Source organism: Melospiza melodia, chromosome 3 (assembly GCF_035770615.1).
Source record: "Melospiza melodia melodia isolate bMelMel2 chromosome 3, bMelMel2.pri, whole genome shotgun sequence".
Taxonomy (NCBI): Eukaryota; Metazoa; Chordata; class Aves; order Passeriformes; family Passerellidae; genus Melospiza; species Melospiza melodia.
The window spans coordinates 25,132,609-25,153,986 of record NC_086196.1 but is presented as its reverse complement, the minus strand read 5'-3'; the positions used below and the strand labels follow the sequence as shown (position 1 = coordinate 25,153,986).

Here is a 21,378-nt window from a genome sequence, read left to right as displayed (position 1 = left end):
TAGCTCAAACCTCTCTAGATGAAACATTAAAATGTCTGGTGTTCATTTTGAACATTTCAAGTACAGATATCTTTGAGTCTCGAAACTACCTTGATTTTTCAGGAGCTGCCTGTCTCCACTTTGAGTCTTTAATTCAGCTCCAAGCCATCTGGAGTGAGCACCCAGTGTAACACCTAACATTTGCAGCGCACTCAGCTCTGTAAAGCTGCTGTTTGACAGCCTATAGCAGATTGCCTGCTTAATTACAACAAGGTTCTACAATTCAATACTACTGACATTGACATAAGCCAAGTACACATAGATGTGGATATTCAAGTTCAACACATTTCAGATTCTCTTGCTTTAAGTAGCTCTTGCTTAATGGCTTTATTATCCCTTTGCTAAAAGGAGTCTTCATGAAGATACAGAATCCATAAAAAATGCAACATTCTAACACATTTTTGTAACTTCCAACAAAGCTGCATCAAAAACCTTTTTAAATTTTTTTTTTGTTTTGAAGATGTTCTGGGAAATAGATACAACTAGACATTGACAATATTTCAGAACATTCCACCAGCTAGTAGAAAACAAAGCTATAGTACCCAAGCTCCCAAACTCAGATAAGCTGTGCACATCCTGACAGCTCATGTCTAATCTGTTCTTAGAAACCTTCAGCAAAGAAAGCTACACAACCTCCCTAAGTGGTCTAATCTGCCGCCTGTCTACACCATTCATAAGTCTAAACTAAGGCCTGAATTAAGCCTGCAGTTTCTTCATGCTCCTATTCTGTCAGGAGCATATCATGTGCAAGATGTCTCCCTCCTTCCCTCCCCACAAATGGCCCATACTTTCCTGCCTCCCTTTGAGCCCTGACATTTATTTATGCCAATTCTGCACTTTTTTGCTCTGACTATAAATCAGACTGATGAAATAGCATGTTTTTATTTTAAAGACTAGACTTTTTTTTTTTTGAATGCTTCATTTTGCAAGTCCAGTTTAGAGGTCAGCCATGTGAAGAGCTAAATCAGCATAACTGAGAAGAGACAAATCTCCTAGGGGGAACTAGAATGAATGGCTAAATGTAGAAAAGATGAATCATGTTTGGGCTTTTAGAAATGGCACAGTTAATGTTAAACCACAGTCTGCAGGTCATCATCACAGGATCAACTCCTTGCTTGCTTTCCTGTCCCAAGTGGGTTCCTGATCAGAAACTGAATTTAAGGAAGAAAGTAGTAGGGATATCATATTATAATGGATGAAAGATGACAGAAGGATGATGGGGCTGAAGCAGTGGAACCACATAGACATCATGAAAGGTGTGGCTCCCAGACTATCTGCTTGCTCTGTTTTCCTGCTCTTTTGTCACTCCTTGCCCCCTTTTCCACTTGTCTTGCCCCCCTCCCTTGGACAAGTCTCCAGCCTTCCAGTGTTTTTACTATGCTCAGTACGCTGTCAAAAATGTACTTGCCCTTTTTGCTGGGATGATGGGCTGCCCTGGTTCAGCAAAATGCCAGATGAGCAGCAGCAGCTGAATCTGTGCCACAGGTGGGAGTAGGAGAAGGAAACTGCACGGTCACTGTGTGTAGCTGTCCCATCAGAGGGGTTTAATGTCCCTTACGCCGTAGGAAATATCAAGATGGTATTCATTCCTTGTGATAAGTAAAGCATGTGCCAGGGATGGTGTCTTATCTGCATGACTTTTCACAAGCAGAACCTCAGGACTTGTAAAGCTGTGGCTGCTGGGGTCGCAGTGTAGTCCAGTTGTTCTCTGTTCTCGTGTATTTGACTAGACCCATTGAAATCAAGTAAACTCAGCACTGTTAATAAGTATTCACACTGGAAAAAGGGACTCTATAAAGGATCATTATTTTAATCAATAGAATGATCTTCATTTTCCTAAAGTCTCGCAGAAACAAAATGACTGCAAAACAGGCAAAACCAAAATACAGTTCAAGAAAACAAGAGAACATAAGAAATATACAGGAGTGTTTGAAAAAAAAAAAACAAAAAAACAAAACCATGGGGCAAATCTTGCCTTATTTTTTTCCCTGAAGGCAGTGACAGATTTGGGTTTGAGCCCAAGTCTCTCCCTGAGGTAAGGTCAGCATAGCCTTGCTCTCTACCTGGGATCTAGGTAGTTGGGTGGCCTCCCTCATCCTGTTACCCTATTTAGAGACAGGAGACCAAGTCATGACCAACCCAAGCCATCAGGAAAGGACAAGTGCCAAGAAGAAAACCTCAATCAGAGTATAATTAAAGCATCCTACTGTAAGAATGCCTTAGCAGGCTAGATCTGGACTTTGATGTTGGAGCTTTTAAACAGTTTGTTGTGCTAAAAAGGGAAGTAATTTGCAGCCAATGTTGTTTGAGGCCAACACTGGAAATCCTCATTCCCCTTAATTCCATTTTTAAGTGTTCTTTACTTCACTAGTGCTCTGAAGTTTTTTTCATATATTCCTAAACATCTGGAACCATAACCTCTGTCCAGGTGTTTAGACTACTTAATTTTAACCAAAACAAGACAAATGCGTATACCAGAGGATACATATAATTTTATGTTGGCTATAATCTTGCATGAATGATTAATGAAGTGCTCTTTTCTTCCTACTATTTAGCTCCATGTTGGCAGCCTCAACAGCAAAAGGTTATGGTCATTATTTATGTGGCTGATACTTCACATTTGTTTTCAAGCTTGGGAAAAGTGGATTGAACATTTGAAAAATAATAGCTGGCCATAGTCACTGATTTATTCTTTCTCCCCTTTGAAGTTTTTGTTAAAATTAGATTGGTATTACGGTTTGCTTATCCTACAGAATTATTGCCCTCTAGAAGACTAATTATACATACAATAAGATTTAAAAAAATGTGTAGCTTGTAGAAATATTGATAATATTGACATTTTTTCTGAATATACAAAAAGGCATCTGTACTTACATTGTACTTTTCTATGGTAATGTCGCATTGTGTAGTAAGAAAAAAAAAATCAGTTTCAAATCCAGTTGTATATTCTATAGAAATATTTCCAGTAGCATTTATACTGAAACAAACACAATTTTTCTGTAGTGAAGAATTGCTCATTTAAAATCCCTCAGTCAGCTTTTAACTTTCAGAAAAAAAGTCCACTTCTACTTAGAATTGTCATATTATTCTGACTAAATTCAAAGTTTGAATTTTACCCTTAAAGCAACAAATTGCTCCAATGACTCTATTATTATTATTATATGTCCTAAAACATTAATCAATACAAGAACATTCCTTCTAAGAAATGTTCGTGTTTTTAATGGCTATTAATAAATTTTGAAGGTTTACCCCTCAATGCAAATGTGTGTCACTGTCACTTTTTCAAACTACCGTTCGTGGTCTATTTGAAGAGAAATGTTACTTTCAGTGATGCTGATCAGTAAGATCCCTTCTTCTTAATTGCTGCAGTAGGGTTGTTGGAACAAGTACAGAGGTCAGCTGTAACCCTTGTGATTGCATGGTAATAAAAGTGGATTCCTAGTTAATCTGCACAACCAAAGAGTACTAATATATTGTCTCTAATTTACATTTTATACTGTAAAATACCAATCATGTGACAGTATAAATTTCCTTGGATATTGAACAATATACAACACATGTATTTTCTTAGTTAAGTTGATTTTCTGAAGTCTGAGTATCAGTATATAAAAGGCTGGCTAAAATATATTTTTCTTTATTTATCAAATCTGATTGGGTTTTTCTTAATGCAGGACCAGCTTTATCCAAAATTCAGGATATAACAGTTATAGTTTGTAGAGGGTCTTTAACATTATACTCTATTTCTTCAATATTTTTTTTGTTATCTGTATCTGGAAGAAATCTTTGAACCTTCCTTTTTAAGTCTAACCAACTACTAATTATTCTGAGCCTACAAAAAGAACAATAACAAAGTATTTGTAATTTTCAGCCCATAGCATGATGTACAGCAGTTATTGTTTTGGGTACAGTGAACACTTTTAAAAGCTGATTCATGTAGTGTTTAGCATATCTTTTTTGACTGCTCTTTTGAATGTCAATTAGATTGAACCAGAAAATTTAAATTTAACAGCAATAGCTAAGTACAAGAAAGGATTTATGTCTATGATATATATATATATATATATATATATATATATATAATATCAACATGTCATTGCCCATGTATGACAGAGAGGAGAAGAGAAAGAAGGTTAAAGAGAAGAATTATTTGTAATTGCCAACTGAGATTTAGTAAGAAATAAGAGTAAACTAGAAAGCTGCACCACCACAGAGATTGGATTCAATAATTTATGTAGTCATGAAGACTGACAAAAAGTTTACTTTTTATAATTTTAACACAAGTTGATCTCTGCTATTTTATACTGAAAGCCAAAAAGTGTTCTGAACAGAAAAAATAATGAAAACAGAAGACTGAAACAGGATTGAAAACTGGAGACAATAACAGTAAATTTAATATTATTTATTCCATTTTAGTTTAGTACTCCTTGTAGCAGTACAGAGGAAAATTGCTACTTACAAGGAGTCCATTTTACATTACCCATTACAAGATCTGCAACAAGACTCTGCTACGCTAAATGAGAGAAGAGGGCCTTTCTGTGATTAAGATCCAATCCATCTTCAAGAATTTCTCGATCTGTTTCTTGTGTATTTGACTCAGGGAGGTGCCTTTTCCTGCTGGCAATCACTGCACTGCACACAGTTGTTGAGAAAGGAAGGCACAGCAGAGTCTACTGCTCACTTCACCAGCAGTGGGGCTGGGATAAGATTCTGAGGAAAAGTAATCAGAATCGCTGAAATTTGTCAGATACTCGCTCTGATATCTGAATTTTCAAAGTTGTCTCAAGATAAAGATCCATGTAGGGAAAGGTACAATTTTTTAAAGGCAAACAATTTAATTTGAAGAAACTGCATGTTTGAATTTATTCAATCAGACTGGTTGATGTCTCTGGTCTTTACAAATAGTTTACAATATAGGTGAAATTAAACAAACAAGCAAAAAACTCAGAGCAGTATGAAAATTTGGAGTACAAGTAAGAATATTTACAGAATTAAGAAATCTTAGCGTCTTTTCTGATTCTGATCATTAGTAACACCCACTCCAGAGTTTCATACATAACTCAATATTTAATTGTTTTAAAACTTTAGGTGATAAAACAAATCTCACAGTACAGTTAGATACAGTATCATCACAAATGTACTGATGGACCAGCTTCTGAACTCAGTATTTCTTCTTCAAACATGTACAAGACTTTAGAATTTGGTCTATGCTTTAAAAAAACCTCACCTTTAAAGTGTTAGTTATTGCTGACATCTTGCTAGGGGAATGATAAATCACATTAAATACACCAAAACTTTGCAACTTTTTCTGGGAATTCTCTTCAAAATTTATGATGACCATATTGAATGTGTTAGTTTTAGAATGTGCATATGCTTTGGCATTTCAAACAATCAATACTAAGCCTAGTAATGCTAATATTTTTTTTATTGATGATCCAATGACTACTCAGTTGACTTTAGATCTTCCAATAAAATGTATTGTTTGGATTATCTCAGAGTTCAGAAGACTGTGAGCATGCCAAAAAACCACAAATATAATCAAATTTAAAGGTCATAAAAGGATGTAATAGTGGCTGAAATGGTTGTCTAGTGTATAAAAATATGAGACCATTCTAACTACAGAGTGTATTAAAATCAATCTACAAGGGATTACACTTTATCTTGTCTCAGAAATCAAATATTTCATCAGGGCAGAAAACTAAAATGCTTTCTGAGAGAAATTAACTAATGTATATAATCTGAAAGGGAAAGTGACAAGCTTCCACATTAAGGGGCATAAAAACCTAGATCTGTTGAAAATATGTGAAAGCCAACATATAATCTAGTGCTATGCAGACACCTGCAGACTGGATGTGTCCTGGAAACTCCAGACTGGTGTGTGGCTGGGCAGAAGATGCTACTCAGGGGACTTCACTTTGCCTTATCTGAGATGAAGTCCCAAGAGCAGTGGGGCAGAGAAGAAAAAGAAAAAAAGAACATTTTTGCAAAGCTTTTGAAAAGAGGTTTACAGGTTAAAGGACAGAGTGCATGAGGAATGGAAGCCTAAAGGTAAAATCAAAATGCAGGAAAGAAAAAATTAATGAAAATGCATTCATAAGAAGAGCATGAGGGATGATAATAGTTCAGTTTACTGAAATTCAAAGATACATAAAAATATACTGGAGCAGATAATACAGGAATAAAGGAAAACAGCTGGGACCCCCATTAAAAGAACAAAATATGATTTAAATTGTACAAGAGCGACATACCAATTACCCCTTTTAATTCAAATTGCCTAAATATTACATAAAAAGATTTGTTTGTCCAAGTGCAGACACTGGAAAAAGAGATATATTCTTTGCCTAGTACCTCACATTTTTACTTCAGATTTAGATCCCTAGAACACTGTAGACTGAATACAGACCAGATGGATAAAACATTTTGAGAGTATTTTTTTATAAGTATGTAGCAGGATTACCCGCTGGCAATTGAGGGTTTTGACTGTGGGTAGATGGGTAGAGAGTGCTGCAGGGATATGATGTCCAGCGGTTTCTAAGAACGTGTCTGTGAGAAGACTACAGTACAAAACTTCAAGAAAGTATTTGAGGGAGACATTTTTCTGGACAGATTCCAGCCAACAGAAAGATATTCTCTGGTACTATGAGGGCTGAAGACAACATGAATGAGAATGACAGTGAATTGACAGAGTTCACAGCTTTTCAGAAAAGAGCCCAGAGAGCAGAATAACAAGCAACAAATGAGCAGGCAGTGAGCAAACACTGAGATTTGAGAAGTAAGCCTAATGGGAAAGGAGGGAGGTGGAACAGGCAGCTTTCAACAGGTAGTTTTAAAAGTATAGGTTCAAATTGTTCCACTCTTATGGAAATAGAACAAGGGACAAGTATGGCTAGATCCAGTGCTGTTTAATGACTGCCAGATAAGCAGAAAATAAAGGAAAGGGAAAAATAGATTGGATTGCCATGAAAAACAAATGGAAGCAAAGCAAAGACCACAGAGACACTGTACATGGAGCTAGGAAGAACACAAAAGCCTCTCGCTCTCAGAAAAAAAAATATTTGCTATAAAGTTGACAAGTATAAGCTGAACTTCAAAAGGAGAGAAAACTTACTAGTAGATAGCTCTTGGAAGGTCAAAGAGGGTAATATTGTGACAAATACATTGACTGATATGAGGTCAGTCTCTAGAGATGAGATGCAAGTAATTTAAATCAAGGCTTTGCAGATTTTAGATCCATATTGGACCATGTAATTGATTTGTTGTAGATGTAGTCAAAGTCAAGCAACATCAAAATCTGACCACGTTTCCCCAATCTTTTTTTTTCAGCCTGATCTGTAAAGTCTTTTCTATAATATCTTGATATCTCTGATGACATAAATACAAGTCAGAATAATGAGTTGAGCCAATGTATTGACAGCAGAAAATTTCTTTCATCATCTGAAAGACGAATCATTTGTTTGGGATGATTGGAGGCACTTATTTTTTTTAAATTTTCCTTTAACTTTACAAACATTGTTCTTGGGAAAAATGTGCAAGGAAACAAAACTGGAATGGTTTATTTTTATGTATTTGTCACTTGTATATTCATTAGCAATCTATATTTACTACTACCTGCTAATCAAACTCATAACAAACATTGAAATGAATCATGAAATTAAATGAAAATGTAAAAAATTCACAGTGGCATGTGAAAGACAGATTGTTCTGTGTTGTGGTTATATCACAAGCACTAACCGGGGAAAATGGAGCAGAAAAGTAAGGCAAATCCCATGAGGAAGTATCTGACTTTCCTATTCATCCTGTTTACTTGTTAGAACTTATTTAATTTGCTATATACAAATGAAATTTAAATTATATTACCTATAGCCTAAAGCAATAAGCATTTATTTTAGTTTGCAAAAGGATAAGCCATATTTTGCTGTCTGATTAGGACTGCATTATTTCATTTTTTGGCAAGTATTGACTAAAGGAAGAATTCTGTCTTCTTCCATTCTTCTACAACATTCTTCACCTCTGACAGAAACAGAGATAAAAGAATATTAAACTTTTAGTCTTTCATATAAAATCCACTGCATGTTCAAAATGGAGTCTGTGGGGCAGAGCATACATTTCAGGTTTCTGGCTGTATCTGGAAAATTACCCATTGATTTGTCTGACAAATAATTTCCAAAAGATAACTACAATTACACAGACAAAGTCTTTTCTGCAACTATTGGTATCCTGCATTCATAACATACTCATAGAAATTACTTGGGCAGGTTTTACTTCTATATGGAATGCAAAGTAATAAAATAGTTTTGATAAGGAGTCACTAATTCTGAGGCAAATTGCACTTTTCTTCCTGTGAAAGAGAGTTGAGAAAAGTGTGCATTGCAGAGATTGTTGTAAGTCCTTGATTTCTCCTAAGACCATGAACAACAGTTGGTGCTCTCTATGAATGGTAATCTCTATTACTCTGATCAATTTTTTTCCCTAATCATTGAGGGAATGGAAATCCAAAACTTTTAAATATTCTGAGATTTGTAAAGTTTTGTAATTGTAATTACCTCTAGCCACCTGTCCTCCCCATAGGAAGAGTTTTTACCCTATTAGTCTTTAAATACAGTTAGATTATCCAGTTACATTTGGCAGGAAAACAGTGCTCAAAGTTTTACACATTAGAAAATTAGCAGTTTTCAACTAAGTCTGTGTGCCACTTGAAATAATTTTTGTTGGATTCTACACTCCAAGAGTTGCATTTTTTAGTATGTTTGTTTCCTGGGTACATTGAATTTCTGGTGTTGTGTGATCTGTTGGATAAGTGAAAACCTCACAGCTGAGAAAGGCATCAAACCAGAGAGTACCAAGTAAGGCATAAATTAAAGGGTCAGATATTACTGGTGCTGGTCTATGTAACAGTCTCTAGCAAGAGAAAGCAGTTCCTTATTTCATTTGAAATTATGCTTAAAGCAGCTTGGAAAAGATTTAAAAGAGAGGTTTTGTATTTTAAAATGTTATTGGAATTATTAAACAATAAAAGAACATGTACTTACTACTAAAACATCCCGAACTGTAATATAGAATTACCAAACCAAACCAACCAAAACCACAAACTAACAAACAAAAGCCAAACAAATCGGGGGGGTGGGGGGCCAGAAATAAACAGCAAAACACCAAAGTCCTGGACATTGCACTAGAGAATCTCAATATCCACACATTTTACTGAGGGCTCAAAGATCCCCAGTATTATTGAGACCAGAGTGTTGTAGGATAGTGTGTTCAGTCCAGTCAGTTTCTGTTTTCACAGCTTTCCCTTCTGCTGCTTTAAAGAAGACCATGCACGGAGTGTTTGTAAACAACAACACTAATTACTAATTTGAAGTTAAAGAACAGATCTCCTCAATGTATTTTATCTTTAGCCAAAGCTTGGAACATCTCAAAAATGATCTTGCAAACCCATGCCCTACCCAAGAGATTATGTAATATGCATCTGTGCAAACCTTTAACAAGGTTTCAGAGTCAGGAGACTATAGAGACTGAATCAAATTTCTCTGTATTCTCCCTGGGGTCAGTGACAAATCAGCAGCTGTTTTTTTCCATCGATATAGTCCGTCTGCTGCTGATGCAAAAAAAAGACAAGTTTGAATTCTTGTGACTCAGCTCAGGCGAGACAGTGGGCTGGTGGGTGACTGGGTTTACAGATTTCAGACCAGGTGTGTTGTTGTCAGATAAGCAGAATGGAAAATGCTGATGCTTAATTGCTGTGTACTTGCATTGAGAGGGATCACACAGTAAAACGAGGAACAAAAGACTTACAAGGTAAGTAATTCTGTTTAAAATTGTTGTATAGTATAGCAACATTGTTTTGAGATTAGAAAGTTTGTAAAATAGGCTAGATTTGTGCTTTCTTATGAAAGCCTTCTTTTAGCTACCGCAGCAACTAATTTTTATACCATTTTCTCCAATGTGGTTGTATTTTTAAAAGGTAAAGAATAATGCAGTAAAAATTTTCACTGGTGATGGTAATGCGATTCATTGATATCTCCTCTTTCTTTTGTGGGAAGTGAAACAGTGGAGCTTACAAAAACCTAGTTTAGTCTTCCAATTCTCAAGGGCCACCTCCAGCTTTAATAATTTATATTAATGTAAAGAGTAGCCTGTTGGAGTCAAAGTACTTTACTTTCCATTCTTTTCCCTGTCCTTTGAGCAGCTGCCTGCTGGGAGCTGTCGGGGGGGTGCTTGTTCCCTGGGACCCTTCTGTATCAGTGACCTTTATGCGTGGAGAGCCCAAAGTGATTCTAGTAATACTAAAACACTCCAACAAAGGAAATAACATTATAAATAGTCTTGTGCTGATATTTTTCATAGCTCAGATGGCTGGGACACATTAAAAAGATGATGATTTCTTAAATGTGCCGTTTCCGGTTACAGGTATCTTAGTGCAAAGATTTGTTTTTTAGAAACAACCTCCTCTATAAAGCCAGCCTAAAGCCTCTTGAACTAGACAGCTTCAAAGACTTGAACTGAGAAGTTCAATGAGCTTCAGATCAGGTTATGAATTTCACCCTGATTTCCACTGTGGTGGAAAGCTGCAGGTCTACGAGCCATAGGTTTGCAAACATTTGTGTGTAAACCAGAGGCATTTCTGACTTGACTAGATCACTCTTATTGTCATTTAGAATCTAACAAAGTTTAAAGATTTATAAAGAAAGATCTTTTTTTAAGTAATTATATATTTTAAAAAATTTAGAAGGCAATTACATAGGTCATCTCCACATTGAACAGATTGGTTTGGTAAAAATTTTTTTTATGTATGATATAATTTATGTCTTTGATAATATTTCCACAGTTTAAAAAACTGCATAATTTTGTATGGTAAAAAACCAAAACTCAATAATGAGTCCAAGATTGAGCAGTTCTAAATACTATTGTTGCTGATATATAGCTCAGCTTTAACAGACTCACACTGTCCTAGATCTACTCACAATTTATAGAGAGACAGTTTACCTAGATCTAAATAATAAAGATATTAAAAGTTCAAATGCATCTCTTAAATTAACAGCCAGTGTATTTTTTGAACTATTATAATTGTGTGTTCACATTAGGATTTGCCTCATAATATTCATGGAATGGCATTCACAACTTGTTTTAGCTTCAAAATTATCTCACAAATATGTGATTTCACACAGTGTCTGTTTTGGCAGCCTTGTCTCAAGGTTACAAAGGCACAGATAACAGAAGTAACACTCCTATCTGAAAGAAATGTTTTTACCTCACCATACAGAGGTGGAAGAACTCAATTTTACTTAGATGCTGTGTGAACACTTAATAAAGATGAAAAAAAAATCTATTTGGTTAGTTAGCCTTATGTAGCATGTACATAAGGTGTATACATAGCAGGTGTGGTGCAATCTGTATTTCCAATGTTTTTTCTTTACCAATTAATACCAGTGCTCATCCAAGTTCCTGTGCCTGCATGAGTATCCTGAACATGTTACTGACCATACATTTCCTTTTCCCTGTCCCTTTGAGAAACCTCATGACCCATACGGTGAATAATAAAGCAATAAAGCCATTTATTGCACAATTAATAATCCATGGTTGTTTTAATGTCTAACATTCCACAGTCTTTAAAATATAGGTAGGTATATCTCAAAGGCATTTCAACACCTATCTTTTTTTAAACTTTCACAACAAAAGCTAGAACAGCAGCTAAGCAAGCTCATGAATAGACAACTTTTCAATAGACAATCTTTTTTTTCACCATTCTTTTTAAGCAACATCCCCTCCACAAGCAAAAAGTCCGACTAGAGGGCAAGCTGGAACCTGGGAAGATATTTACTCAGCCATAGCTAAAGAACTTGGAAGGGACATGCTAAAAATCAGTCCCTGACACTTAAAAGATTGGCCCTGGGTTATTTTTGAGGATGGTCAGCAATGTGCTGCTTGAGTCAGCTCTGTGCTAGAGAGGCAATGAAGGCTAACCTCTATCACCGAGTTATTTGCAGTCATTCAAGTGAAGTGACCGTGTCCCTCATGTTGGTGAGGCTTGTGAGGCTTCATCTGGAGAAAGGTGTCCAGTTTTGGGCTCCCAACACATGAAAGATGGTGACATGGTAGAACAAGTCCAGAGGATGACCACCAAAATGGTAAAGGGGATGAAGCAGACGAGCTGTATGGAAAGGCAGATAGAAGGAAAGGTGGAGCCAGGCTCCTCTGAAAGATGGAAAACAAAAGGGCATGAGTTATAATAATTGATATTTCAGTCAAATATTGTGACAGTCATTTTTTGATCCTTTTACAGTAACAAGGGTCAAGCCCATTGAGAGACTGCCCAGGGAAGCTGGGAGAGGATTCTTCTCTGATGATATTTAAAACTTGACACCATATTACCCTCAGCAACATGATCTAAATTCAAAGTAAGATCTAAATCTAACAGTGGCCCTGCTTTGAGCAGGGAGTCAAACCAGGTGACCTCCATAGGTCTTTTTAAATCTAAGCTATTTTATGATTCCGGTAAAAACCTGCATGCTTCCCAACTTCATAATCTTTCCCTACCAGCACACTCAAATCTTTCTTCTCTGTTGAGTTAAAAAAAGAGCTCTTTGTTTCCTACACCAGTAACTCATAGCAATCAAAAGTTTTGGATTTTTTCTCTCAAAAAAAATCCCCAAATTACTTTCTTTATTACTTATGGATTTACTGAAATATATACAAATTTGAAATTCTCAGTCATCGTGTCAGTGAAAATGTCTACAAGCTATACTCAATTTGTTTCCAGATACTCACTTTGATTCCAGACAAACCAGCTACCCAGGCTGCCTTTTTGACCTAATTATGTGCTCGAAAATCCAGAGTGCATTTTTTTCTAAAGCACACTTGATGTGATATGGATTTATTATCCGCTCCACATATAGAACAGCAGGAAATCAATGGGGACACAACTTATTCATCTTCCAAGAGCTGATATTAAAAAAATAAAAGTCAAAATACTGACCATACATTCATATTTACTCTCCAAAATGTGGTATGTACAGTGTGGAAGACTAATAGAAGGGAAATGAAAGTGGTTTGTGAATTTTGAAGGCAAACCTTCTGCTAGTATAAATTATTTAAACATTCTCAAAGTCAATAGAGCTATGAAACTTTATAGCAGCTACAAAACTGTCCCTTAATCTTCACATTCTAGTTAGATTTTGAATCAAAATACTTTAATAATCTCCTTTACATCTCAGTCAAAGCTCACCAAGGTCAATGAAAATGTTCCCAGCAAAGGCAAGGGAATTTTGATCACAACTATTACAATTTAAGTCGTTCGCATTGCAATGTCTACCTTGGTCCTGTCAAAATGACTTTATTTATCTGGGGGGAAAAACTGACAACCTCTGGGATATGCATAGAGATTATTTGAGTGTATATTAATGAAACAAACTACTGTTAAGGTTGCTTCAAATGCCTTTGCAATTGAAAGAAGGAAGTGCCATTAGTCAAGTTTGATACCTTCTGGACACCACTTTTATGAAAGATACCTCTTTTTCCACTCTTGACTGCATTATACCAATCTCTCATTCTTTCCCCTCACTCCATTTTTAAGGTTCACACACACACACTCACCCCCTTCAATCTGTTTGTTCAATGAAGTTCTGATGGATATATCAGAAAAACACTACATTGGTGGCTGAGAGGCAGTTCAAGTGTCTCACTCAAAGCAGTGTCTCAGAGAGGGATAAAATGTTCTGTTACATAAACCACAATATTTTGTATATGGATAATGGAAGAAACATACCATCAAAAATCTGTATCTCCTTTGTCTTGCCACAGCAGACAGATCTAAAAAGCGATCTCATTCTTTTATTTGTTTCCTTACAGAGTCAAACTTGAATAGTTTCCCACATAACCATGAGAGAAGAAAGAATTGGATTGGAGAAGAGGGAGTATTTTGGTCTTTGGGGTTTTTTTCAAGACCAATTACCCTTTTGATCATATTTTAAAGTGTTAAGTAATAGAATTGCCTCATTTGGATATGATACCACATAGAAGCTGCTCAAACAAACCCATATTTGTTGCTAGAAAAACATTTGACATTAATTTCAGATTAAGTAGCTGAGTCGTGAAAGAATTCGAATTAATGCTCAATTGGTGTTGCTCTGATATGTAATTGATAAGAGAATAATAGTCACTTAGAACAACATGAAGGGAAACCCAACACTTGTTTTAAAAAATATTTTTGCAACCCAGTTCAGTATCATTATTCATACTATTAGCAAATTTTACATAAATGAAGGCATTTTTAAACTTCAAAAGACAATTTTGAATACTCTTCTGATAGAATGAATTTTATATGGAAGCAGCAATTTTGTCCCACAATTATTTTAGATATTGGAATGATTTCAAAGTTGCTTTTTCTTAAAAAAAAAAAAAAAATCAAACCTTTTAAAGCATAATTCAAAAAGAACATTTGAGGTTTTGAATTTCAAAGGGACCATTCCCAAGGACTAATGTCTGCAGTATTGGGGTGACAGTTTATTAGTCCCTATGTAGGGATGTGAAAGAAGTCTTTTGGCTACTATACTTCTTCCTGCTAGTAAAATTCCCCAGCAATAGATAATAGGCATCTTTTTAAATCATTATAAACATTTTTAGCCATTTATGTTGCCCACGTTTCTGTGGCATTGCACTACAGTCTTGAATTATAGTCTGCAATGAACACCTATTTTCATACATATTAAGCTCCTTGCTCTAGTATTGATAAGTATTTAGATTATCAAATTAATTAAAATAATTAATTAAATTAATTTTTAAAGTACCCATTCAGGATAATTGTGAAAAAGAAAGAAGTAACAGCTTTAGCTTTTTAAAAAACTTTCCTTCATTTAATTTTTTCAGATAGCATACGGATTCTTCAGGTATGATTTCAGGCAGATTTTGTTTATGGGGAACCTTGTAGGGACATTTGATGCAGTCTGTTGTCAGTGTTCAGTGCTGTTAGCAGAAGTGATTCATTTTAACTGACTTGATCTTTTTGTCAGGAGAGTTCAATATTCTGAGTTTGTAGGGATTGAGCTATGGTTATAATGGTTTCTTTTTCAGCAGATTAGGACAGATTGAGATAGATTCCCTTTAAAGGGCTTTAAACTCTGATTTCTCTGCTAGAAGAACAACAAAAATGGGAAGATGATGCTGAGTGACTGGTGTTTAAGTGGATAATATTCTGGGTTTAAAAATGAGCAAATAAGAAAACTGTGTTTTCCAGTTGTGGCAAAGCCTGCCACATGCAGGAACACAGCAACAAACAGAGTTACAGGTCTGATTTGTACACATTGATCCAGAGAAAGGTTTGAATCTGACTATTAAAACTAATGCCAGCTGTCAGCAGCACCCCTGGGACACATATGCCAGATGGAGTTTGCCAGAACAGTATAACCATGTCCCTTCCCTGCCAATATGTTCCTTTACACCAGTGGGACTTGGGGAAAGCACTTGAGCTAACTGTGACACAGGGGAACTCCTTGGCGAGGGCTTTCCACTTTCTTTGTCCAGAAGATGCAATGAAAAAACAAGAGAGGGAAAAAACCAAACAATGACTCCATCTTATCAGCTATTGTAGCTTTTCAGTATGTTTCTTCTGTGTTGTTTATTTTGCCATTATGGGCTCAGTACCACAGCTTGTTATTTGATTGCTGCTTAAATCCTTTATGAGTGATTTTTCCAAGGACGGTTTTCTGAATTTTAAAAAGGTTGCACTTGAATTGAACTTGATTTCCAGCTCATCAGGCAGTGGGTTGTATAAATCCACGGCTAAATATGACCATTCTCTACTCATTTCCACTTGCATGAACTGCATTCATTCCTTTGTAAAGGTAGTGGAGCTCTTCTGCAGGCTGAAGAACCAGGGACGTCCAAGTCTCTTTAATCTCTTAACCAGTGATGGGCTAGGATCATACTGGTGGTCATTTTAGCTGATTTAATAGAGTCAGCAGTTAGCACAGCCAGAACTAAATCAGTGGTTAAAATGCTTCAGACAAGCTCTTTTCTACTCTGTCTTTCTGGGACCTTGGATTTTCCTATTTCTAGAAGGGTTTTTCTAAGTTTGCAGCTATTTAAAAAGGACAGATGTGGTTTCTTCTCTTCCCTGTCACTGGTGCATGGAAAGTGGAAATCTAACAGCGAGTTATTATGCTAAAAAATTCTGCTGTCTGCTTCTTAGGTACACATCACAAAAAGACTAATTTTATATGGATTTTCCTGTTTGTTATCAGAGGCGAAATAAGACTGATATTCAGGTATACAAGAGAGGGTTTTTTTAAAATTTCATTTTCACTTCTTTCCTTTATTGTGTACAGGGAGAGAGAGGGATAGTTGCAATACTTTACAGCTATCAGAAAACATATGTTATAGTGCCCTTATTGTAAGCCAATAATTTAAAGAAGTCAATGAATTTGCTTTTGACTAGGGAATTTATGTGGTTTGGGAATTAACTGTACCACAGGTGACACAAGGCTTTGTTCTACAATACAGAGCACCATGTCACCTGTGGTACAGTTAACACAAGTAGCCATTTTCACATCACTTGGGATATCTGTGGTGCACAAAGCTGTGTTTTTCCATTTCCCTTAAGTTTACTATGTTGTTTTTTCCCCACCTACTTTTTGAATATTTATACTTACACATCCTCTGTGCTCTTCATATTTTTTCCATTTTCTGGGGCCCTCCAGAAATTACCCCAGAAGATCAGGGGCTGTTTATAACATGCCTGTGCATGTGTGCTGAAAGCTATAATAACAGGGCTCCTACCAGGAGTGTTTTTGCAGGAGGTTAGAACAGCAAACAGCAATGAATTCCCAGTGAGTCTGTCCAACACAAGAGCTGTTGCCTGGTGAACCTGCCTTCACCCTGTGTTACTGTGAGCAGGCATGGAAACCATGAGGAACAGAAGCCTCTGTGAGGAGAACAAGTCCCCACTGCTCCATTCATGGTGGAAACAAAACTGGGAGCTACTGGCTCAGGGCAATACACAGGCAGAGCTTCAAAGCTTCCCAGAGATCCACAGGCACCCGCTGACCTCCAAGTAGTGAGGAATGGTCAGAGGTGGTGTATTTGTGTGTTTACCTGCTCCTGTGCAGTTTCCTATTGGTATGAAAGGTTCTGCTGAAGTTCTACTCTCTCAAAATCAACCCAGCTGCTGTTGCAAGGCAAGAGGCTGCGTAGCACACTCGCTCCCTGCTGCAGGCTCCTTTTAGCTGATTAGTCATTACTGCAAGCACTATTCAGTTGCACAGCTAGTGTCTCACCCCAGCACAATGAGCTTTCCTTCCTTCTTGTAGAGGGAAATTAATAATCCCAGTGTCAAATACTACACTCTATTGTGGTGAGCAAATTTTGCTTGCTGTTGTTTTTGGGTTTTTTTCCTTCCCTGCCCTCCTAGTCCCTGAATGGTAAGCTACTGGTGAGCGATCTGGACTGCCTGGCTCTCTGCAGGCTATTTCCTTTTCTTCACTTTTCATTTTGAAAAATATGCAAACTTCCATCTGTTTCTTGAATACAATCCTTCTGAGATCTATGTATGCATGAGCTTTTTGTGCTGAAGAGGCAGGTTTCTTAGGACTGTAACATTTTACATGAATGCATTTTGACATTGGTTTTCTGCTTCCACATACTCACTCTACCTGCATATTTTGTTTTAGGTGCCACTCAGTGTAATCATTAAACTTCTATCATGCTTGCAATGCAATTGGGCACCAATATTAAGTAGGAGCAATGGCAAAGCTGATAAACAGTAAAATCTCAGGTTTCTGTTTTTAGCCAGGGTGTATGTGCTTCTGCTCTGCAGCAGATGTTTCTGCCTTTGAGGCAATTTCAATGCTGAGCTATTTTAAAGACAGATTATTCTACATGAACAAGTAAATTCATAATTAATTCTGCTTTCAACTTTTAAAGATTTTTTTTGCCACTGAGAGAAAAAATGAAACTGCCTAAAATGAAAGTTTATATAATTCTTGTTCCATCAGATGGTGTTCCAGTGACAAAGGACAATTCGTTCTGACCAGGGATGGATTTGATTCATACCTAACACTGAGAGGTAGGATGTGAGTCAGATAAATAAAGGCTGTCATTATATAACTGAAGAGATGCACATAAACCAGACCCCATTAGAGCACACTGCCTCAAAAATCTTACCTCTCTAAGACAGGTGATGTTGAAAGCACTTTTTTTGCCTCCTATCTTCCCATACAAACTGCATTTATTAATTAAACTTGGGACAAAATTCATTTAGTTTGGAGACCCCAACTATGCAACCTCTCCTCAGAACTGTCTGCCAAATTTACTAAAGTTTCTGGATACCTTCTTTAGGGTAAGAAAGGTCATTTTGCTGAGCAAAAAATAAACAACGTTAACATTGTTTATTTATAATGTTTATTTCTAATGTTTATTTATTTCTAATGTTTTATTTATGTTTGTTTATTTGTTTTTTTATTTATACACTGTTGTGTGCACCGGTATGTTTTCTGAAGGAATATTTTTATGTCTTCTTGTGTTGTAAATACAAGGTACTGTGATGATTTCTGGCCTCCTGGAAGGAATTTGGGGAAAATTGGAATTGCAAAAGGTGTTTTCAGTGGTGTGTCCTTGCTGCAAAAGGAGAGGTGCTGTTCCAAATAAAACTCTCTAGTTTTTAGGCAGTCCTATTAAGTCACTCAGATAACAAAGGCTTACACATCAGTGAAATTGGATGTTTCAGTGGATAATATTTTAGGTTCCAGACAGACAAAAATGGATGGAAAAAGCCACAAAGGAAAGTGCAGACTGAGCTGCTCTTTCAGCAAAAACTGCTGAGATTCATCAATGCCGGGTGAGCTGAGATGTCTCTATGGCTCTGTTCAGGGCTGTGTACCAGGAGTGGTACAGCTGCTCTGGAATGGCACAGGGAGGTGTGGGGCCAGTTGCCCTCTGCATCCTGCCTTAGTGACTCAACCACATCCCTCTCCCAGAGGATGTGACCCATGGGTCTTACCTCATGTATCTGAGTGCAGCAGAAGAACACTACACAAATATTCCTTTGATGTGAGGTGCTCTGTTCACATTCTTACAACTCTTGCAGCTTTGACTTTACCTTTTTATTTACTGTTTCAATGTCTGTGGTTTTTGTGAATGTTTTTTATATGTGTGTGTGTGTGTGTGTGTGCGTGTGTGTGTGGGTTTTCAAACTGATGTGATTGTATTTGCTCTCCTTTTAAGGGTTGTTGGTGTTCAGACTGTAGTGTTTTGGGGGGAAAAAAAGATATTGTAATGCAAAAGTTACCAGAAAACATTTAATTTGAAGAATGTGATCTTGTAGATACAACTCTGAGTGGGGCACTGTAAGTTTTGGGTCTTGAAATAGCTTCTTTTTTCATCACATTGATGGAAGCCTCTAGTACTGTACAGTGTTAGCAATCAACCCTTAGGGAAGAATGGAAAAAAACATTAATTCTGACAGCAGAAGCAGTGGCTCTGAATGGCCTTATGGATTTCAATTTCTTTTTCTCATTCCAGTGTGCATATTTATAGTGCATATTTTTGAGAATTTCTGTTTTGAAGTGCACATGCAGCTTCAGACAATACAACATCCTCCAAATATCTCTCTCTTGCTAAAACTTTCTTTGGTTAATATAATACTTTAATTTTTATAGTCTGCCAAAATTTCTATCTTCCATAAGGGAAGCAAAGTGTGGGAATTTTGGACTTTTGGTTCCAGTCCTCTTTTATGTAGGTACAAGTTCTTTTTCAGATAGATATATCATCTTCCATAAATACTAAGGCAATGTTGGTCCTAACAGTCAAATAAAATTATATAAACTAATTTAAGACACAGAATTGGAGTTTTGGTACCATTGTTTCCCTCCTGAGTGCCATTCATCTCACAGAATAGAAACTGGCAAGTGAGGAGAAGATGGGGGATGGTGGAATAAAGAAGCAGGATTAGTTTTTGGAAAACAGAAACTGTGTGTCGCTTGGCTAAAAGAGGAAGTGACAATCAACCATATTTTATTAAATATACATGGAAGAGAACAACTTGCTGTGTTCACATAACCCCAAGTCTATGGGGGTTGAGCCAACACTCAGTGTCAAAGAGTCTGTTTTTCATTTTAAAAACTGGTATTTAAGATACAGGTAATTCCTGGAGGCACCCATTCATGCAAATGAAACTTGTAGATCAAAATTAATGGATTTTAGTCCTTAACAGGAGAGAAAGATGAAAAAAAAATATATGAAAATAGCAGGTTCCTTCACTTGCCTTCTCCTTGTAAGAAGCAGCTTTTGCTTTCAGTTGCCTTTATTAATTTTGTGTTGAACCAAGTATACTGTCAGATTTTCTGTCCAGATTGCTCAAAACAGTACTTGGCCAAACTGACAGCAATTACAAAAGCCTTTATTTGAGCCCAAATTATCTTTTCATAGCTACTCAAGTGAATCAGAGAATATGAAACAAAACTGAATAGGTTGCATTTTTACAACTATAAATGAACCTTCATTCTAGGTATATAAACTGTCAAAAATGGTAAAACAGTATAAAAAATATCTCTTGCCTATTTAATATTTCTTAACATTGCCAGATACCATCAGTTTTTGACAATCATTCATGTTATGTCAGTTTTAATACTGTTGAACATGGTACATATTTCCCTTGGCTTTAACTGACATTTACTATTTATGTGAAGTGAGTTTTCTTTAATATAAACGAAGGCTACTTTTTCCCTATATACTCTGTAGATTTTTTTTCCAGACACATACTATACTGTAACATTGATTAATTGTATTTCTTGACTTGTTCACTAATTATTTTCAAACACATTGAATAAATTAATATGTTGCTGAGTTGTGTTTTAGCAAAGTAGAATCTAAATTAGCTCATACAAAAGGCAGATCAAGTCCCAATTCCAGAAAGCCCTTATTTTTCAAGCCTTAAGTCCTACTTGTCTCCTATTCACTCCTCTTCTCTTCTCTGCTTTACACCAGACATCAACTCAAGTTTAGCAAAACATATAAGCATGTGCTTAATCCTTGCTGCTCAAAAATCACAATGTAAAAATAAGTCCAAACAAGCCAATAACACTTGTTTTTATTTGCCTTCTGGTTTTATATTGTCTGATAATATTTTCAAAATTTAGCACAGCTATTGAGGCCAGAAATATGCCTAACAATTATAACTCAACAATTAAGTAAAAATAACTCCTAGAAGCTAGTTCTTTAGGAAAAGCACATTAGGACACTCACAAAAAGTTACGAGCACTCTCAACGCTGAGTTGTCTTGAGCAAAGTACTTAATGCTCAATTATGGATTATATCTAATAGCAAAATGAGTAAGCAAATGTTTTAACAGACTAC

The 21,378-nt window shown here is 36.3% G+C and overlaps 1 protein-coding gene across 4 annotated transcripts in view; it reads left to right on the top strand.

Annotated features, from left to right (window-relative positions):
- Positions 1-21,378, top strand: part of HS3ST5 (heparan sulfate-glucosamine 3-sulfotransferase 5) — a 195,214-nt gene that overhangs the window by 54,391 nt on the left and 119,445 nt on the right. Inside the window, exon 2 of one of the 4 annotated variants that reach the window (XM_063151031.1) lies at positions 18,021-18,091. The exons of the other annotated variants lie outside the window; for them this stretch is intronic. The gene's annotated coding sequence lies outside the window, so the exon portion shown is untranslated. The remainder of the gene's footprint in view (positions 1-18,020; positions 18,092-21,378) is intronic. 4 annotated transcript variants of the gene reach the window in all.